At 43.9% G+C, this 9,245-nt stretch overlaps 1 pseudogene; it reads left to right on the plus strand.

Moving 5' to 3' along the window:
* The first annotated feature begins 1,517 nt into the window (after positions 1–1,517).
* LOC130019806 (sterile alpha motif domain-containing protein 10-like) lies at positions 1,518–9,028 on the plus strand (annotated as a pseudogene).
* Positions 9,029–9,245: the final 217 nt, after the last annotated feature.

Consider the following 9,245-nt stretch of genomic DNA (forward strand, 5'->3'; position numbering starts at 1 on the left):
GAGATTAGAACTAAGAAAAACAGAGAAAAGACTGGCCAGAGAAAGAAAGAGGGTCCAAAGTTAATAGGAACGGTAGAGATGACAGAACTCAGAGATATTTAGAGGAACACTTTTGTCAAATCTCTTCATGGTAACATTATGAAAAAGCCACTCTCCTGTCTCTCTTGGTTTCTAAGAGCCAAAAGAAGTGAAGAAAGGGTTTGTAGTGTCCAGAGAGAGAAGAGAGACTAAGGTGCTTACCTTATACAAGGCTAAGAACCCAATTCAATCCCTAGTACTGCATATGACTCCCTGAGTTCAACCAGAAGTAATCTCTGAAGACAAAACCAGTATTAAGCCCTGAGTATCATCAGGTGTGGTCCGCAAAACAAACACAAAAAACCACAAGAGTGTTTGTGGAAAAAAAATCTGAAAAGTGTTAATTTTAATGATTTTGGAGAATGATCCATAAATATTTACCCCAATTAACCTAGAATTATTATGCAGATCTCTAGCTACTTCCTACTCATGAACTTATCACTTAAATTTGACCCGTCCACCCATGTTTCCTTCCTTCCTTCCTTCCTTCCTTCCTTCCTTCCTTCTTTCCTTCTTCCCTTTCTTCCACCTTCTCTCCTTTCTTCCTTATTTTTCAATGATTCTAACTGGAAACTTGTAGTATTTTTAATTTTTCCCATTTAAATACTTGTATTAGTTATTGGTTACAAGTGATTGAAATATCCTACATAATTAAGGAGAAGACAGGTAATGAAATAAGTTGATTAGCTTGTATAATTGGAAAGCCCTGGAAAAATTCAGGAATTAATCCTTTCTCAGCTGGATCTCTAGTCAAAGAAAGATGGCATCAACCATCACATAGAGGAATAGAATTTTTTTCTTTTTATTTGGGGGTGTCACACCTGGCAATGTGCAGGGATTACTCCGGCTCTGCACTCAGTAATTACTTCTGGTGGTGCTGGGGGACCATATGTGATACCTGGAATCAAATCCTGGTCAGCTGCATGCAAGGAAAAATGCCTTACCTGCTGTAATATCGCTCTGGCCCCAGAAGAATATTCTAATTTGACTGATATTCATCTTAAAAGTCATTAATGGATTCAGGTGGATTTCATCAGTTTTGGAAAGAAGGATGTGAAGCTTTCAGACCAAGAGAGAAATACATGCCTACTATATAGTAGAATTAGTTAGGAGAATTATAGCAGCCCTTTCTTTAACACTCTTTCAATGATCAGGACACTTTCAGGCCACAGACAACTTTTTCTGTGCTCAAAATTCTGTTGTTATGTTTTCAAAAGTAGTGTTTTCTCAGTAACTCGTAGAAATGGTTGTGCTAAAACCCTGTGGCATGGGTTAACCAAATTGAGCACCTTTTCATTTTTAGTCTGTATTTGTACTGGGTAAATCTTGAATCTATCCTCTAGATTTGGAGATCACTCTGGATTTCCTATCTTGATCAATTTTTGTTTTACCCTCCAGGCCTTCTGCTTTAATCTTGAATTCTTTTCAAACTCTACGGGATGGTCTCTGGTATCAGCACACTCTTTGATCCCCAAGTATGTTTATACTTTGTCCAGACCTCCACAGCATTCCACGGGAAAGCAAGCTCTTGCATGCATGAACACACACAGACACACACACACAAACACACACACAAACACACACACACACACCACCTACCAGTGTGTTGAAGTCAGTTTCTGAAAACCAACTGTTATATTTTCAGGAACTTTGCAATTTAGTGTCTAAAACACAACCATTGTTAAAATGTATAGATGCTTTATTATTAAGCTAAATTATTTGAAAGCAAAGACAATGCACACTTAGAAACCACCACTCCCAAATTCTTTACATCTATTGTCTCTGTATGGTGGAAACACTATATAATGGTGTGCTACTGCACATCTCTTTCCAACTGAGTTTAGAAAAGTCACTTTAGTAACCTGAACTCAGTCATGGTGTAAGTATTTAATTGTGGAAACTGGCAAATGCTACACATCAGGACTTTTTATTTTAGAGGACTGGTTGTTAAATATTTACAAGCATAGAACTGAATACACACACCCTCTCCTGGTATATACATTTGTACTGTTTGTTATATTATAATAAAGGAAGCTATCACCACCTTCACTATATGCTTCAGCTCAAAATATCAAGGAAAACTTTGTCATGCATCAAAACAGTGTGTATAAGCACTGCCCTCAATGAGAGATATTCTTACTAAGATATTGGTCTGCCTCCGTCTTTGGGGAAAGTGGATAAATATTATTAGATAACACAGTGCTTTAATTACTCCTGAAAAGTAAGAGGTCCCTTATAGTGAGGGGCCCCAATCAAATGAAATTCCTGCATCTACTTTCTTAGGTTCCACCCCTTGCTCCCCTATTATAAGGCTGCATTTAAGAACACAGCTGGCAGGGAACCAGAAGTCTCGCCAATTTCCCAAGCCCTTGAAAGAGTAATAACTCAGTAGCCAAGGGTACATTTACATTGGATGACTTTTTCGGCCTTTCCCGCTAACAGAAATACATTTATGAATTCAGTGGCTTCCCAGTAATATTATTTCCTTTCTTTGTAGAACTGAGCCAAGCGTAAGCCCAAAATAGAATCAAATCCTGTATAAATACTGCTTTAAGGCTGATGTAATTTCTTGGGTTTTTTTTGCAAGCTGCAGTAGAATATACATCTCTAAGAGATCCACCATACACAAAGTCAGCCAATGCTTTTGACTTTTAATCTTCTTAATGGGATAAAGGTTAGACATAATTAAATATCTTTAGACTTGAATTTTTCAGTGCAAGAGGCAAATGACTTTGAATTAAATCCATCCAGAGGATAAAATAAAAAACATAAATCAATGCAGCAATTTTGTAGGAATGACTATTTTACTAGTCAAACTTAAAATGACTTGGGACTTGAAAAGTATCCATAAAGTGGGCACGCTGCTTGAAATTACGTGAGTGAGTAACGATCATTAACATTACTGTAAATCAGAGTCTCAAATCAATTAAAAAATTTTAAAGAGGAAAAATACCCACCAACTTAAGCATGTTCTTGATAATGGCACTCATTAAAAAAAAATGGGTAGAAAGGAAATTCTCACAACTTAGTCTCCTCTAAGTCTCAGGACTTTCTTTCTATTTATTTTGGTTTCCATACTGTCCTGAGAACTTCCTGGCAGACACTAGAGAATATGTCTTGCAACAGCCAAGGTCACACATCCTAACTGTGATCCCGTGAAGGGTTCCCTACTTCTGGTAGATAAAACAGCTCTGAGGACAGTCAATGGCTCTGCTTTAAGAGGACCTGTTCCTGGGGCTGGAGAGATAGAGCAGGTTAGGCATGTGCCTTGCATGCTGCAGGTCCCAGTTGCAAAACTCCTCCCTCCAGCCCACCATGTTAAAAAAAAAGTAAAAATAACAACAAAATCAGTCTGCTGCAAGAAGGATGTGCTCAGCGACTGCTGTAAGGAGGGGGTCTGTAAGCAAAGCAGAATTTCAGCAAAGTTCTCCCAAGAATTCTGGTATAGTGCTCCAATTCTATCTTGAACCTCAGCACCCGGATCCTGGATTCAATTCAAGATGGAATCTTCAGGGCTGGTGACTGCTGAACTGTTTGCTGCTTTGTCTGGGAAGACAAGTGAGGCCCGTCCCTCTGCCCTCAGAGCTTTACATCCTTTCAGGCTCAATGCTATTAAATAAGTCATGTACCTTCTGTCCAATAAAACTAACCAGGCAGGATTCCTGACTACTAATTCCCTATGTTATCTGTACTGCACACAGTCTGCAGATGAGCAGTGATGTGAACGCCAGGGGAAGTTAGATGAAGGGGTGGGTCCCCCAAGACAAATCACATGGCGTCATGTGAATATAAAAGAAATTCTCCTTAGCTGTTCTCCTTAGCTGCCTTTCGTGCCTTAGGATATTCCCTAATCTCAGTTTTATCTTAAGGACCATTTCTTGGCTTCTTTGAATTGGGGAGTGGAGGAAAAAATGTGGCTAGGATTCCTTACATCCACCTCTTCCTTTAAACATATATCTGTATCAATGTATATGTGCATACATGTACATGTGTGCACAACTATGTGTATACATGTGAATGGCACACACAAAAATATACTTGCATGTGTATTCATGGATACCAGAGTTTGCTTCTGACCAAGGTGACATTTGGAGGTATCCATGCTTTTCAAACATTGTATTATTCTTTTGAACTCTACTTTAGTTCTGTGACCTTACACCCAAAGTTGATTCTGAGCGCTGATTCTTGGCACTATAATAAACTACCATCTAGGGTCTATCAGTAGAGCTCCGTATCACATACTTGGTTGGGCCCAATACCTATAGAGGGCTTGCTTAACAGTAGAATAGATTCTGTTTCCCTGTGACTCACTCAGGCCATAGAATTGAAATGCCTTACCTTGGCAAGTTGCCTGATAACCATTCAAACAGCCAAGTTTGATTAGGGGAATTTGGGATACAAGAAAAATATGATATTTTACCAGAGATGAGCAAGGCAGTTCCTCTGAACCAAAGAGGAGACTAAATGCCCTGAGCAAGCACAGGGAGAGCTATTTTCCAGGAGATCCAGAAGAAGTGTCAAAATGCAACTGACAAATGCAGGGAGGAACAATAGAACTGCCCATTGCTCTTTTTCCCCTGGGAAGTCTCATCCACTGCTTACTGCTTCCTCTTCATTAAGAACATCTGGTGACTGAAACTGGCCCTGACAAAGAAGGAGTGGAAATCAAAATTGAACCCAGCAGAGCTTTGGGCAGGGCCAGACCGTTGTTCTTATCTTGTCCTTCTCCCAAAACTTAAGAAGAAGACAGGTTGAGGCTTCACTCAGAAACCTTGACTTCAGTTTGCAGAATCAGTGAAGTGTGCCCCAGGAACCACTCTGTAGGGAATTGTTTGCTCACTGTGGGGCACCCAGGTCAGCAAATTGCTCTTCCTAAAGTGTGCTATCTTGGTCTCTTTCTCTATAAAAAGTTTTACAGAGAAGATGGTTGGTTTGAGGACAAGTTTGCCATCTTCCAAGGCCAACCTGCAGACTTGTAGCCGAGTAAAGCTTTTTCTCCATGCAGTGTTTTGTCCCATGTTTGACTGGCCCTATGGTAATCTAATCTTCGTAGCAATTGGGTAAGTTATCCACTAGTGTTCTGCTGTAGTAAGCCATCCCTGGATCCTGAAACTTTGGGGTAAACACCAGGGCTCTCCTCATCCTGAGGATAGTCCCCTCTTTCCTGGCCTGACACCAGCTGGCACTCACATCCACAGCTCACAGAAATAGCTGCAGGTTGAGATATTAGACCATGGGTGAGGTTCAATCCCCGGCGTCACACATAGTCCCCTGAGCACCACCGGGATTGATTCCTGAGTGCATAGCCAGGAATAATCCCTTAGCATTATCTGGTGTGACCCACAAACAAACTAGAGTGTGAGTGACTAGAGTGTAGGTGTGGTCATTCTGCTTTAAAGGGAAGCATCATTTCACAATACATGACCGTTTCCTGACACTACATATGATACCCTTAACACAAATCCAGGAGTGAGTCCTTAGCACCACTGGTTGTGACCCAACTCCTTCACCCCCCCCATCCCAATGATGATATATGTTATTAAAATAAAGTTATGTATTTCATGTCAATTTTTCTCATCACTTAGTCACTTAATCACGTAACTTCCCATTAGTCGTCGATTTGCTCGAGCGGGCGCCAGTAACATCTCCATTTGTCCCTGTCGCGTGCTAGTGTAGCGCAATGGCATCTGTTCGCTCTGGAAACATGAAGAGCCTCAAACCGATCGTTCATGATCTTGATGAAGAAGTCTGACCATCTGGTAGGTGGGCGGCCACGCGGTCTTTTGACATCCCGTGGAATCCAGTCGGTAACGGCTCTAGTCCAGCGGTCGTCTTTAAATCTCATTACGTGACCAGCTGATCTGATTTTTGACACCTTGGCAAATGAGACAGCGTCCCTGATTCTTGATCATTGACGGATGTCGGAACTCCGGATTCTTTCTCTCATTTGAGTGAAACGTGATATTCCAAGCATAACTCTTTCAATTCCTCTTTGGGAGACCCGAATAGCATTCTCATCCTGTTTACGTAGGGCCCAGGTCTCTGAGGCATATGTTAATGCAGGAAGAACAGTGGAATCAAAGAGATGTGCCCAGAGCCGGAGGTTCTTCGTCCTCTTAGCTATTTCTTTGACGTTCTTGAAGGCGTTCCAAGCCACTCTCTTCCTCCTGCGCAGCTCGGGTGCCAGGTCATTTGTCATGTTGACTTCTCGACCTAGGTACACATAGCTGTTGCATTCGGAGATGGTCGTTCCGTTGAGAGCGAATGGGGCATCAGGAACGAGGTTTTTTCTCATAAGCATTGTCTTCGTAAGATTCAGCTGTAGTCCTACCTTTCCACACTCACGGTCAAAGTCGGCCAGCATTTGTGCCACTTGGCTGATGTTTGGTGTTATTAAAACAATGTTATCAGCAAAGCGGAGGTGGTGTAGTTGCCTACCATCTATCTTCACTCCCATTTCTTCCCATTCCAGTCATCGCATGATGTTCTCGAGGGTGGCACTGAAGAGTTTCGGTGAAATGGTATCACCCTGCCGAACCCCTCTCTTGACATCAATGATTACTTCTTTGTAGAATGGTGAGATCCTGGTAGTAAATCTGCAATACAGCTCACGGAGGATCTTGATGTATTGGGCTTGAATGCCCTGATTGGCTAGGGCTTCAATGACTGCTTCCGTCTCAACAGAATCAAAGGCCTTCTTTAAATCAATGAATGTTAGACAGAGCGGCATCTTGAACTCCCAAGAAACCTCAGTGAGCTTGGTTATCGTGTGGATATGGTCGATGGTGCTGAATCCTTTGCGGAACCCAGCTTGCTGGCATGGTTGTCCTTCATCTAGTGTTCTGCCAATCCTATTTAGGATGACTCGAGTGAACAACTTGTAGATGACAGACAATAGGCAGATTGGGCGATAGTTGCCAATGTCATGGATGTCTCCCTTCTTGAACAGTAGTACAGTCCTGCTGGTTTTCCATTGGGATGGAACCTTGCATTCCGACAGGTAGCGTGTGAAGAGCCGAGCCAGAGTATTGATGAGTACTGACGGCAGGTTCTTCAGGTGTTCAGGTCTGACCTTGTCTAGGCCAGGTGCTGTTCATTTCTTTACCTACGAAATGGCATGTCGGATTTCGGAAGGGAAAACGTTGGGAATGACATATCCATCCTGTGGAATTTGGTATGTCGGCAAGTGGACATGGCTCTCGAAGAGATTTGAGTAGAAGTCATGGATCATCTTCTCCATTGCTGTTCTGGAGGATGTGATGGATCCATCAGGACGTCGGAGGGCAGTCATCTTGGTCTTATAGTTGGCGAAGGACAGGCGGGCGTTACGAATACTTTTCCCGGCTTCTGCAGCATCTACCAGTACTTCTGCTCTTCTCTCTTTGAGGTCTTCCCTGATCGCATCTCTGCACTGCTTTGCCAGCTGGGACGTTAGCTTGCGGTTGCCTGAGGCATGCGCCAAACCACGCTGGCGAATTAGCTCTAGAGTTTTCGAAGATAGACGATTTTTTGTGGCTATCTCTCTCTTGGCGTTCCTCGCACATTCATCGAGATGCTGTACCAGTCAATCGTATTCCTCATCAATGTTGTCAACAATGGCATATTCCCATGTTGCCGCAATAGTGCCAAAGAGCTCCCAGTTGGTGGTTGTTCTGGGAGTTCTCTTTTTAAACTTTACAGCCCTTTCTCCCCGCTCTGTGAAGTAAAATTTTGCACAAAGGAGACGGTGGTCCGATCCCGTTCGGAATTTTGGGACAACAGCAACATCGGTCAGGCAAAACCGACGACTGAATATGATGTGGTCTATTTCGTTGTGGAATCGTCCACCGGGAGACTCCCATGTCCAACGTTTAGATTCTGCCTTCTGGAACTGTGAGTTACCATGGATGGTCTTGGTCGACATGATGAACTCAGACAGTCTCTCACCCTGTTCGTTCCATTCTAGGCCATGGGTCCCGATGTGAAGTTCTTCAGCTGATCTTCTCGGTCCTATCTTGGCATTAAAATCACCCACAATGATCTTGTAGAAGGTGTGGTCTTCTTTATAGCACTTCTCCAGCTCCATGTAGAACTTCTCAATTTCTCTTTCATCATAATGAGATGTTGGTGCGTAGACAATGAAGATAGAAACTGCCGGCAGTGAGCCACATCTATTCAAATGTAAACGTCCGATTCGGGTTGTTAGACATTCGAATGAATCAATGCTCATGGCCAAGTTTGTGTTGACAAGGACACCGACGCCTCCGACACCTCTTTTATCGCATGTTCCGAGGAACAATTCTTCTCCAGTGTCAAAAACGGTATGGTGAGATTCATGCCTTCTTGTCTCGGTCAGACCAATGATGTCGTACTTGATCATTTGCGCGTGTACCATCAGGTCCTAGATGGATGCATCTGATGCTAGTGTACCTGCATTGAAAGGAGCTGCGGAGCCGGCCGGGGCCCCCACAGGGTCGCTCCACGGCGGTGTGCGCAAGCCTCCGGGAGCGCTGCGAGGCGGACGCCACTGCCCACTTCAGCTTCTGCTGGACCCTCCTGGAGCACACAGTGTCGGCGGAAAGCATCCCCTGCCCACTGCCCTGGGCTCCGGGCAGCAGCCTCATGTGGCATGACTCTCGGAGCCAGAAGGCAGCTGGCGGCCACGCTGTCAAGCTCCTGCAGCAGCCTGGCACCCAGGCCCCCAGTGTCAGCTGTACCCCGACCACTACGGCCTATACCACACGAGCCCCTCGCTGGGCGGCCTGACCAGGCCCGTCGTCCTGTCCTGTGGACGCAGCAGGACGTCTGCAAGTGGCTCAAGAAGCACTGTCCTCACAACTACCTCATCTACGTGGAGGCCTTCTCCCAGCACGCCATCACGGGCCGGGCCCTGCTGCGCCTGAATGCCGAGAAGCTACAGCGCATGGGGCTGGTGCACGAGGCGCGGCAGGAGGTGCTGCAGCAGGAGTAGGGGCGGAGCGTGCAAAATTTTCTTTTCTTTTTTTTTTTCTCATCAGGCCTTTAATTAAGTAAACCTAGACTTGATTTTAGTAGAGTGAAGTTTTATATAACGTTTTAATATCTTTGCTACTTCAGGTAAGTTGGTAATTAAATATTATTTATAGTCATATTTAGTCATATCGCTGGAGCGATAGCACAGCGGGTAGGGCATCTGCCTTGCACGTAGC

This window comes from Sorex fumeus, unplaced genomic scaffold (assembly GCF_029834395.1).
Source record: "Sorex fumeus unplaced genomic scaffold, SorFum_2.1 ptg000009l, whole genome shotgun sequence".
Lineage (NCBI taxonomy): Eukaryota > Metazoa > Chordata > Mammalia > Eulipotyphla > Soricidae > Sorex > Sorex fumeus.